Source organism: Ambystoma mexicanum, chromosome 5p (assembly GCF_040938575.1).
Source record: "Ambystoma mexicanum isolate Mex_15411 chromosome 5p, UKY_AmexF1_1, whole genome shotgun sequence".
In the NCBI taxonomy this organism is placed as follows: domain Eukaryota; kingdom Metazoa; phylum Chordata; class Amphibia; order Caudata; family Ambystomatidae; genus Ambystoma; species Ambystoma mexicanum.
In genome coordinates, this window is record NC_090930.1 from 1,024,609,547 (window position 1) to 1,024,622,268 (window position 12,722).

Genomic DNA, 12,722 nt, shown 5'->3' on the forward strand with positions numbered 1-12,722 from the left:
CATTTTTAGGATATCATTTCATGGCAATCTCTTCACCTCGGACATGGAACACAACTTCAAAATCCTGCAGGGGTGGCACAGAGATCCGGCAAAACTCTCAAAAATGTTCACAGGGGTGTCACCAGAATGCCCGAGGGGCTGTGGCCAGGTAGGGACTAGAGGCCACATGTGGTGGCTATGCCCGAAAGTGCAGACCTACTGGGAATCCGTTAGAGATTGGATAGCGGAGGTAACGGAGGACCCCCTACCCCTCAACCCGCTGACCATGCTGCTGGGCCTCCCCCCGGAGGAGGCTGATCTGCACAGGTACCCAAGGATGTGGGAAACTATGTTGAGAGCGGGCAGAGTGGCCCTGGCCCAGAGGTGGAAGAGCCCGGAAACACCTTCTAAAGAGGATTGGTTGAAAAAACTCAAGAACATGTTCTTGATGGACAAACTGACTGCCTTGGTGAACAATGACTCATGCTCATTCCTCGCTGACTGGTATGGGGTCCAGCAGACATGGGGATGGGACGTCCATTAGTTCCAGGATCGTGCCCCCGGATGGTTGGGGCGTGATCATCATTGAGAAGGACTACATCCAGTGGGGGGATCCCTCGACCAGGGGCGACGTCGGCCCCAAGCCAGCTACAGAGTTGGTCACATGTCGCATTGCTTCAAAGACTGATGAAATGATATGAAAGTTTGGTCTCTTTACTGCTGTTATGTTTGAATCGGACATGGGGGAGGGAGGTAGGAGGGGGGGTTTACGTTAAGGGGGGTTCGGGGTTTATGCAATATTTTCCTTTTTTGTTCTTTGTCTCACAAAATGCCAATAAAAACCAAAGTTTAAAAAAAAAAAAGATTTCAATACTAGATGATGCCCTGCATGAATTCTTGCAACCAGGATTGGGCAGTTACCCTTCTCTCTACCCACAAGTCCAGCCTCTCTCTAAGGATTGGTTCAGGAGTCTGCAGCCGACATATGGCAACTTCCATTTGAAATACCCTTTTGGTCCTATTTCAATTTTTGGCAAAAATCCTGTTATTTGTCAAAAAAATCTGAATTTACTAGTAACTGCCATAATATTCATATTTTCTGCTTCAGCTAATCATGGGGAATTTAATAAAACAACAGCCGGGTCTGCACCATGTTCCACGGCCGTTTGGCAATTTTCTGCCATTTTTACAAAAGCATAATCATTAGGAACATGCAATTTACTCCCCACATTCCTAATTTTACCCTCCACTATTTTGCTAACTCTCAAATTTGGAGAACATTTAGAGCAGCCAGGAACACCTGTCAGCTGGCCAGGAAAATCCCCTAAGTCGCAGGCAGATGAATTTTATTTCCACAAAATTGCCTAGAAATCATCTAAAAAATGACATGAAAATGAAGGCTTTGCGACTTATAGTTGCTGAGAAAAATGCTAAATGATAATAGTCCTTTTAAATGAATAGTAAATCGTTATGTCATGCAAATTGTAGCCCTCTGGTCTCCAGGCCGTTTGCCACTCTTGGCCAGCCTGTGATCAGAGTTTTTTTTATTAGTCTCTTTGTTGTTTGAAGTGTAGACTGCAGATCGTAAATACCTGTGATGCACCAGCCACACAAAGATACCCCTGGCTAAAACATTTGGCCTGCACAGAACTGCCCTCAGAGAGCGCAGGTTTAGGGAAACTTGGTTTTTGACACCATTCGGGCAGGCCACATTTTATTGCAGTTGTAAATAGTGGGGATGCAAGCCATGCTTCCAGTGGGGGAGTCCTTTGTGAATTTTTCCCAGAAACCCACCATTTGTCCTTGACTGAAAGGAACTCACATATTGCATTTTCTAACATCAGTCTTGATTCTTTTGTTTTACTGATCAGGGTTCACTTTGCTTTTGTGCTGGAAGTATAGGGTTATTTCTTTCAGTCATTAAAAAATAGATTTTTAATTATCTGCTGTTCGTTTTTCTGCTGAAAAGTGGGTCTGAATTGTCACAGTGCTCCACCTTTTGATGGGTCGCAGTTTCAGTGAAAATGCTGCATTTATTTCTCAGCCAGCAATGTAATGTGCTCTTCCAATCTGCACTTGGATTCCATTTTTCTTTTAGCTTTCTCTGGATTTCCACTGCAGAAAGACACCTGCATAGTGTGCCTCAGGCCTAGAGGAACTTTTCATGGGTACAAAGTGGGCTTTTCTTTTCAAATGTTTGCTGGTATTTTGCATGTAAAGCATAATATTCATTACTTTTTATCAACACACACTATGGGCCTCATTATGAGTAATCCAGCGGTAACTCTACTGTGGCGGAATTAGCATTACCGCTGTGTGACCCAGCAGAGTTGCTGCCGAAATTGCAACCTGCTGGGTGCGTGCCAACACCCCGCCTCACGAGTTATCGCCAAAAAACCTGTGGTACAACGTAATTCCACCAAAAATTGTCCGATTTGCTGTTACCACCATAGAGATCAGCGGAATTACTGCCAGTGGAAATTCATCATCGCCATAAAGGAAGCATATGGTGGCCATTTCGGAAATCATAATTCATTGAATATCTCGAGATAGGAGTGCCATGCAGTTACCCAACCAAGGCCAAGCATGTCTACAGGAAAGGGAAAAGGCAGGGTGCCCAGTATGAGGCGGCGGAAGCCCAAATTCACTGAGCAGGAGCTCACAGTGGTGGCAGAGCCACTGTTCACCCAATTTAAGGAGCTGTATGGGGCATCGCACAGGAAGACCACCCAACAGCGCAAAAACAATATATGGGTGGAAATCATGGACAAGGTGGTGGCCGTAGGGTACGTCCAACGTGAGGTGGAGGACATGAAAAAGAGGTGGAATTACATCAAGGCCAGCGTCAGGAGCCTCTGCTCCATCCACTGCTGGGAGACAAGTACCACTGTAGGTGGTTCATGGAACCCTTGCCATTGACGCCATGGGAGGAGGTGGTCAGTGGCATCCTGCACATGGTTGGGATTGAGGGTGTGGGCAAGGCTGACCTAGGAGCCAGCAGTCAAGCCAAATCGGGTGAGTATCACAGTGACATATGCGCCCCATAAATGGACAACCCTGCAGGCATCCACAAACACCCACACTGCCATGCAAGCAAGCAACGTGAACCCCAACAAGCAATCACAACCCATGTGAGGCATCAGGCCACAATGACATCACTCAGTGGCCAATGGCACTTCAGAGAGGACACCCAAGCACAATCAACATAGCCACCATCCAACCAAACAACCTGTCCATGCCCATGGATGCATAACTGTGAACAGTTGTGGCACAGCCTCTGGCCCCTCAACTACAATGCTCATGTACATACACACTGAGGAGCACACATCTGACAACATGGCCACCTGACCCACACACAACCAAATGTACTGCACCCACCTGACTGCACCACCAGACACCTGTCATGAACAGTCATGATGCACCACTGGACGGGACAGCCTGTGGCCCAACACATCCCAGGTATGCACCTCCGAATTCAGCTGGACAACCCACACCTTGCTTTCCAGACGCAATGAATGTCATGTACACAGTGGCCGACACATGATTCCCCCCAGGAGGCCCAACACACAGTGATGACACAGCACAAGTGACAGTGAATGTTGATTTGCCAAGCCCTTCAACACCAATGTGGTAACGCACATATCAATTTGTCCCAACAGGAACTCAAGACACCCAGGAAATGACCAAGGAGGTTGTCCCCTCCATGACACCAGCACAACCACTGCCAGCAAGCCGCCAGGCCAAGGCAGTTCAGGGAGTGGGAGTGTGCCACCCAAGAAGAGGCACCAGATGATCAGGCCACCAACAGCAAGTTCAGGAGATCTGCTTGTAGGATCATCTGTTTTATTACTCTCCAAAACCTGGGATCGGGATTAGTGGGCCCATAGATATTTAGAATTGAGAAAACCTGAGAGTTGATAAATAGTTTAGCTAGAACCCACCTACCACTCTAATCTGTGTCTTTGTGTAGGATCTGGTATTTGGTAGACTTCTTCATTAGGATAGCCACACCATTATGTTTACCATCTGCCTGACTGGCTATCACCTCACCCACCCACAAACTCTTCAGTTTCATGGATTCCTGTAAAGATAAATGTGTCTCCTGCAAGCAAGCAATAGTTGATTTAAATCAAAGGGGAAATAATAATAGTAATGTTAATAAAAGATAAACATTTAAAATGTGTCCATATTCAAAGTATTTTCCGCTTCTCCAGAGAATAACAAATTCCAGAGCAAAAGAAGAGCTCCGAGAGCTGTTATAAAATAATAAAATTGGGTGCAAAAAATAAAAAGGAAAAAATACCAACATTGCAACATCTGACAGTAGGGTATTATCGGGTAAGTAATCATAGCTTGATGGTGTTTAAGACAACCCCACCCAATGCAACTGATAAAATGAAATAGAGCAAACGGAAAAGGCTCAAAAGTCAGAGTCGCAATACCAAGTGCCATAGGGGGGTGTAAGCACATCCCACATAGGGCGAAACAGTGAGCAAAAAACAGAGAAAATGTTAGCTCCTGAAAGTTGTTAGGTTAACAGTTCCAGGGGGGTGATTATTCCAAGAAAGTTTCTTGAAATGAAACATGAGGCAGAAACCAACAAGGAAAGGAAGGAAAATCACGTGTGACTGCTGTTGCCTGTATCCATCACTTCCAGCTTTTGCAGTCTTATGTAGTTCTTTAAATTGGCTGGGTCCTCAAATTAAGATGTTTACCATTAATAGTAACCTTGGGCCTCATTACGACCCAGGCGGTAAGTTACCGCCTGGGCCGTGACTTTACCACCATGGCGTAAACTATGTTTACGCCATGGTGGTAGGCGGACTTACCGCCCCATTCCGAGGTCGGCGGGGCGGTAAGTCCCCAATCCCCATTTACCCTTCCCCATTCCCATTTTTGCCCCATAGAGCATAATGGGAGTGGGGAAGGCGTTAATTACGCCACCGTAAATTACGGTGACGTAATTAACTCCATGGTCCCTTAGCGCCATGGATTTTAACACCTGCTAAAAGCAGGTGTTAAAACCTCCATGGCGCTAAGGGACCTCGTACTCAGGCGGTAAGGGTCGGCGCTGTTTACGCTGCCGTAAACCCCTTACCGCCTGGGTCGTAATGAGGCCCCTTGAAAGTGAAAGTACAAGGGTGAATCAAACCGTATCTGGCATTTGATTGCTAGAGTTCAGGACAGTATGAGAACAGGTCTTTCCTTCATTGAGTCGTGATTTTCAACACATCTTGTGAGATGAAGATCCATGTTAGACTCTCCATTCCTTTAGCTTTCTGTAGAATCAATTGGAGTTGAGTATATTCAAGAAGTAGGAAGATTATTGTTCTTGGTGAGGTTTTCTTATATGACTCAGCCCTTTCAGGTCCAATTCTGTGAGCCCTTTGAATATTAATGGGCGGTTGAAGATTTAAAATGTTAGGAAGGGGTATCTTAAGAAAAAGAGCCACATCATCCCCTTCTGCTACATCTGGAAAGCCAAAGAAGTGTAGATTATTTCTACGGTTTCTATTTTCCAAATCTTCATTTTGTTACTGAAGGGTAAGTATGGATTGTTCCATATGAGCAACTTTCGTGGCAATCAATTCAGCCACACCAACCCTTCTCTCTACTTCTTCAATTCTGTTCTCAAAATGTAACTATCTCTCGTCTAGTTGTTGAAGCTCGGTGTTGGAGGTCTCCATAAAGGGTTTGAGTGCCCTTATTTTGATTGCAATAGTTTCCATGTTTGATTTCAAGATTGTTTAATTCAGAGGAGGGGAGTCACTTTTTGGCCTTTTTAAGGTGGCCCCTGCTGTTTCTTTGTTAGCCAATCCTTTTGCTTGACTTGTTCGTGAGGACATCTTGGGGGATGTGTTTTGGACACAGAGAAGTCTTAATAATGCACCAGGCATATTTAAGTCCCTTTATCACTAGTCGTAGTTAAGCATTACGTTTATTATTATCATTGAGGACACTGTTGGTGGAACCTTGACAGCAACAGTAAATGGTGTAAAGCGTCACACTATGTACCTTTGTCACAAGAAAAGTATGCAGCGTCTTTTAAATAAACATGTTGGTGGAGTTCTCAAGAACTACATATTTGTTCAAGTAACTGGTTGTGAAATAGTAATTAATGTATATTGTCAATAGTCAGCTTTAAAGCTAATGCTGAAATAGATGTTAAAAGTTGCCTCTTCAATTAATGCCAATCTAATGAAAAGGTATAAAGGTTCTAAATATCATATTGAGAGTAGAAAGCATATTTTGTGTGCGGCTGCCTGTGTTTTTAAAGAAAGCCGTACCTCGCTGAAAATACGGGCCATGGCAACCTTCCAACGCGACTCGACGTTGCTCACAGGAAGTGCAGCATGTTCCAAACCTGATGCCGCTGCTTCAGACTTTTTGGATGTTCGGCAGGGGTTTGAGGCAGGAGTGCACGATAAAACTCACAGCGTTGTCTGGAGGTGAAGAAATTAGGTAAGTGAGGCTTATTTGTGGAAAGAAAATGTGTTTGAAGTGCCCCTCTGGTGATAATATATATAAAAGAGTGGAAGCTCTGGATCAAGCTGTCATCCCGCGGTGCGCGTAGCCACGCCCCCTACCAGAATTATTAACACAAGTTGTAAGAGAAAGTCATTCTTTAAGCATACTGTTCAAAAATCAAAATCATATTTAATTATTAACAAACATAGTAATATTCAGTATACATCAAACATAAAATTGGCTCAAGGCGTTTTGGGAGAATCCCTTTTTCAGGAGCTGATTAATTTTTCATCTTCAAATTTCAAAAATATCTAAATAATAAAGTAGAATATATCAATACATCTAGTGTTAGCGTAGTCACACTAGAAATTCACATGTATCTATTCCTTATATGGAATTTAAAAATTCTTCACTTGGCTAGACTATGCCATGTGTCTGCTTCAGGAAAGTTGTTTTCTTAAATCACAGTCTGTGGATCTTCACTGTACCCTCCCTACAATGGAATTGATATATAGTCATCCTAGTTGTCCTCTTTCTATTCGCTGTTTGATTTTTAATGTGTACCATGATCAGATGGAATACATTGTCTTATAGTTAACATTTTGTTACCAAGTTATAAAACTATGCAGAATCACTAATCCACCACCCTATTGAAACACAAGAACATGATGACATTGTCTGTATAATTCTTAGAGAATGCCTTCTAATAGGTCCGCAACATAGCGGGATGAAAACATGACACATTACCTCATCTTTGCAAACTAATGCAGATAATAGAGGTCTGAAAAGCCAACTGTTAAATCACCCTGTATTTATTTTAAAGCAAAAGTGTGGGTGAAATAATAATTGCCATATGCATTTGTACAAATCTGTAAACCAAACTGGTAGCCTTTTAAGTGTGCAGGAAACCAACATTGCACAGCATTGCATATGTAAACTGATTGTGTTCATTCCAATGTAGATTATTTCTTGAATTGAAATCAGGAGAAAGTGTCATCCGCAATCGCCACCGCGGGTGGCGGCTCCTTCCACGTTGGAGGCTGCAACCCGGCAGGTAGGGCATTGCAGTCCCTTCTTTGTGTTTGGTCTCGGGCCATTGGCCGGAAGTTATCTGCCCCTCATTCCCAGCAGTCGCTGCGTTTCAACCCTTAGCTGGCTCTCGCTCCAGCTGCTCTGGTTCTTGCGCTCTGTTTTCTTTTTGCTCTCCCAGCGGTGCCCTCTGCTCGCCTCGGCGTGCGGCGGTTTCTCTGCCGGCTCGTTTCCTCTTTCTTTGGAATTAGCTTCCACTCTCCTCCCTGTCTGCCGGTTCGTTCTGGCGGCGGCTCTTCCTGCTCCTGTTTCTCCCTCGCCGATCTCTCAGCACTTCCTCGCTTCCTCCTCCTGGTCTCGGTCGCTGCTTCGGCGGCGGGCGTTTCTCCCCCCTTTGCCGCACTCTTTCTCCCGCGGTTCTCCAGTTTTTCCTTTTCTTCTTTCTGTCTTGTCTCTCCTTTTGGAAACTCTCTCTTTCTACCGCGCCTGTGCTTCCTAGGGCCGGTTGCTCTGTGGCTTCCTTCTCGCCTCGGCTGGCGGATCCCTTTCTCCTGGGGATCCTCCTCTCTCCTGCACCTGATTCCCATTCATCAGAGTTTTGTCGCTTTGGACTTGCTTCCTGTGGATCTCGTCTCTTCTTCCAGTCCACCAGTCACATTGGATCTTCGCCTACTTCTTTGCCAGAAGTCTCCTAAGGGTTTTTTTTTTCCGACTTGTGTGTTTTTTCCCTTTTTTCCGGCCTGTTCCCGGAAGAGGGGTCCCAGGACGGCTGTTCCAGTCAGCTGTCACTGTGGCTTCTCACCGAGACAGGCAAGTGCTACCTAAAAAAGAAAGGGACTACCTAAGCCGGCGGAATCTACGAGACTCAGACCAATCTGAAGACTCAGGTGAGGAGAGTGTGGAGGGACGGGAAGACGAAGGGGTTCGACAGCTTAAACATTCACAGATTGAAACGCCCAGAAAGACCACGATGTCAGCCGAAGAACAAGTCCAGGAGCTATGGAAGGCTTTCCAAGCCATGTCACTGGAATTACAGGGGGTAAAGACTGAGAATGCCCTTCTCAAACAGATGGTAGCAGTCAGGGAACCCTCACATCCCCCAGAATTACCCCCTATGGCTCTTTCTTCTGGAAAATTTGATGGCTCACCTAAGAAGGTAAAGGAATTCTTGGAGGCCTGTACCGTTTACTTCACCTTCAGACCTCACACTTTCTCAACGGACCAAGCCAGAGTGGGGTTTCTTTTCTCTAATATGACGGGGAATGCTTTGGCCTGGGCTACTCCGCTAGTTACAAATGGTAATGCCATCCTACAGGACTTCTCTGGGTTCCAGAACCTACTGAAACAGACCTTCGAGTGACCCGAACTATCTTTTACTGCGTGTGAGGACTTGCTGGATGTAAGACAGGGTGCTCTAGATGTACTGTCATACATCTCCTCCTTTAAGACTCTGGCAGCAGGGGCGGGATGGCCCGAACAAGCACAGTACGCTGTATTCAGGAAAGGGTTGAGAGATGAGATCAAGGATGAGCTAGCCAGATCTCCACGCTCTCCCACGTTTCCAGATCTACTCGCTGCTGTTCTCCACATCGAGTTCCGTCTCCAAGAGAGAAGGGCAGAACGCCGGAAACAAAGAGGATCGGGTAATCCCGTAGACCCTCCACACTCTCCCTCTGGACGCTTCTCTTCTACTCAGGGCAAAGAACCGATGCAAATCGGAGCCACCAGGGCACCTCTGTCATCTGCTGAGAGGCGGCGAAGAAGAGAAAAAGGTTTGTGCGCCTATTGTGGTTCCGACCAACATGTTCTAAAGGACTGCTCTGAGGTACCGGAAAGGAAGGCGGGAAACGATTTCCCTCGGCGTCAATAGGGACTGGTAGCCGGGGGTACTCAGATCTTCTTCAGCGTCCCTACGTGACACTTTCGGTGTCGGCTTCAGAATCCCAAGAGGATTCCAGACTGATGGTACTATCCGTAACCTTGAACCTCAAAGGTGTACCGGTGGAAACATTAGCCTTACTGGATTGCGGCGCTGCAGGGAACTTTGTGGACACTCTGTGGGCTGACAAGATGGGTCTTACTCGGATAGTCCGGAAGGTGGGTCAGAAAGTGGAAGGAGTCAACGGTACACCTTTGTCATCCGGACTCATCACTCATTCTACCGAACAACTCTCCTTGGTCATCAACCAACACACAGAGTTCCTGCAATTCGACATCATTAGAGCCGCGCATTTCCCCATAATCCTAGGCATTCCTTGGCTTCGTAGGCATAATCCGCATATCAACTGGACGGAAAATCGACTGAGTTTTTGTTCCACATACTGTTCGGTCAACTGTCTTCCTCCCGATATCAGGGGAGATCAACAATCGGTTAGGGTTCTCTCCAAGGATCATGTTGGTATTCACGCTCTTCCTAATTTTTGTGCCGAATTCTCCGGGGTCTTCTAAGAGAATCTTCACGCTCGGCTACCTCCTCATCGGCCAGAAGACTGCTCAATCGATCTCAAACCTAATGCACTGTGGCTTCTCACTGAGACAGGCAAGTGCTACCTAAAAAAGAAAGAGACTACCTAAGCCGGCGGAATCTACGAGACTCAGACCAATCTGAAGACTCAGGTGAGGAGAGTGTGGAGGGACGGGAAGACGAAGGGGTTCGACAGCTTAAACATTCACAGAAAGTAAAGTATTGTGATTTGTGTTTTTTCCTAACCACCTTGTGTGATTTATTTATGTAACAAGAAATTTCCATTTGGGCGCATGTTCTCTCTTTCTCAGGCCGAAAAGAAGGTATTAAGGGGCTATCTGGATACCAACTTGGAGAATGGTCTTATTCGACCTTCGAAGTCACCCGCCGGCGCCTCCCTGTTCTTCATCAAGAAGAAAGACACAACTGATCTCAGGCCCTGTTTTGATTACCGGGGCCTCAATAAGGTTACGATTCGTGATCGGTATCCTATGCCACTCATAACCGACATCAATGAGGCGGCACAAGGGGCTCGAACCTTCACCAAATTGGATCTCAGGAACGCATATCATCTGCTTCGCATCACCGAGGGGGACGAATGGAAGACGGCTTTTCGCACCCCATATGGTCTGTTTGAGTATAGAGTGATGCCGTTCGGTTTGGTGAACGCACCGGCTGCATTCCAGAGATTCATGGATAGGTTGTTCTCGGATCTGCTGTCGGTCTCGGTCATAATATACCTCAACGACATCCTGATTTTCTCCCCTAACATGAAGGAGCATATCAAACACGTCACCCAAGTTCTGTCTCGTCTTCAGGAGTATCAGTTGCTAGTCAAAGCCGAGAAGTGCAAGTTTGCAGTATCCTCGGTTCACTATCTCGGATTCATTCTTTCTGAAGAAGGGGTTGCCATGGACCAAACCAAGGTGGATGCTATTCTTGATTGGCCAGCCCCTACTTCAGTTCGGGAAGTCCAAAGACTCTTGGGATTAGCAAATTACTACCGTAGATTCTTCTCTAATTTTTTGGAGGTAGTTCACCCGATTAAGCGCCTACTCAAGAAGGAGGCGGTTCAGTTTTTTGGTCGGACGAGGCCGAGAAGAGTTTCGGTTATCTCAAGAGTTTGTTCTGTACTGCTCCCATTCTCCAGCATCCTGATCAATCACGGCCATTTATTCTGGAGACCGACGCATCTGCTGTCGCAGTAGGAGCGGTTCTGCTCCAGACCATCCAAGGTGTGGAACATCCCGTGGCATACATGTCAAAAACTCTTTCTCCCAGCCAACTCAACTATTCTGTACTGGAGAAAGAACTACTGGCCATGAAGCTCGCCTGTGAAGAGTGGCGCCATCTTCTATTAGGAGCCAGACATCCGTTTCTGATTAGGACAGACCATAAGAACCTCAAGGTACTACAAGAAATGGAGTGTACAAATTCCAGACAGGCCAGGTGGGCCCATCTTTTTGCACAGTTTGAATTCCAAGTCTCGTACATCCCGGGATCCCAGAATAGTCTGGCGGATGCCTTGTCACGCAAAGACTCCACCAAAGAACACATGGCAATCAAGAAGGAGTCCATGTTCAACGCAACCAAATCCTAGCTTTCGTTGGTTCTTTCCTTCAAGAGGTGAAGACTGCCCTCATTCAGGAAAGGCCCCAACTACCCCTACGTCATACCTCTCCTTTTCAACAAAGAGGGGACTGGCTTTTCTACAAACAGAGGTTGTACATTCCTGAAGGTCCTCTTCGTTCTAGGATCCTGAAGTGGAGTCATGACTCTCGCTCGGCCGGTCATAGAGGGGCCGATAATACCCTTGAGCTCCTCTCTAGAACATTTCTTTGGCCAAACGCTAGAAAGGAGACCTATGAGTATGTCAAGGCTTGTCCAATTTGTGCCAGAGCCAAATATCGCCTGGGGAAACCTTTGGGTCTGCTTACTCAGGTCGAACTTCCTGCTCGTCCATGGGGTCTGATATCCACTGATTTCATTGTCGATCTGCCGGTCTCGGAATCCTGTACCTGTATTATGGTTACGGTAGACGCTTTTTCTAAGCTGGCTCATTTCTCTCCCCTTCCAGGTCTACCGACTGCTCCAAAGATGGCAGAAGTTTTTTCTCGGGACATATTCAAGTTACATGGTCTCCCCGATAAGATAATATTGGATCGGGAAAGTCAGTATATCTCGAAGTTTTGGACTGCCTTGTGCAACCGGTTGGGCATTGAAAGAGCTCTGTCTTCGGGGTTTCACCCAGAAACCAATGGTCAGACGGAACGCCTGAATGTGACCCTGGAACAATACCTAAGGTGTTATATAACTCCACATCAAGACAACTGGGTCTCTCTGCTTCCCACTGCGGAGTTCTCGTACAACAATACCAGACATTCCGCCACAGGACTCTCTCCTTTCTTCTGCACTTATGGGGTTCACCCTCGTGCTGTGTTTCCAGAGGTTCCCAGTTATACCAACTCCCCGACAGTGGAGGAGGTATTAGGGAATATCAAGGAGGCCCAGACCTCAGCTATTCGGAGTCTAGAGGTCAGCAGACAACGGACAAAATCCTGTGCCGATCAACATCGAAAAGAATGTCCAGCATGGAAGCCAGGTGATCAGGTGTGGTTGTCCACCCGGTTTCTGCCCAGATGGACACAGCCTTCTAAACTGTCTCCTCGTTTTCTGGGACCTTTCACTATTCTCTCTAAAGTCAATCCAGTCACCTATCGCCTCTGGCTTCCTTCCTCTCTTCGCCGCATTCACCCTGTTTTTCATTCCTCTCTTCTCAAAC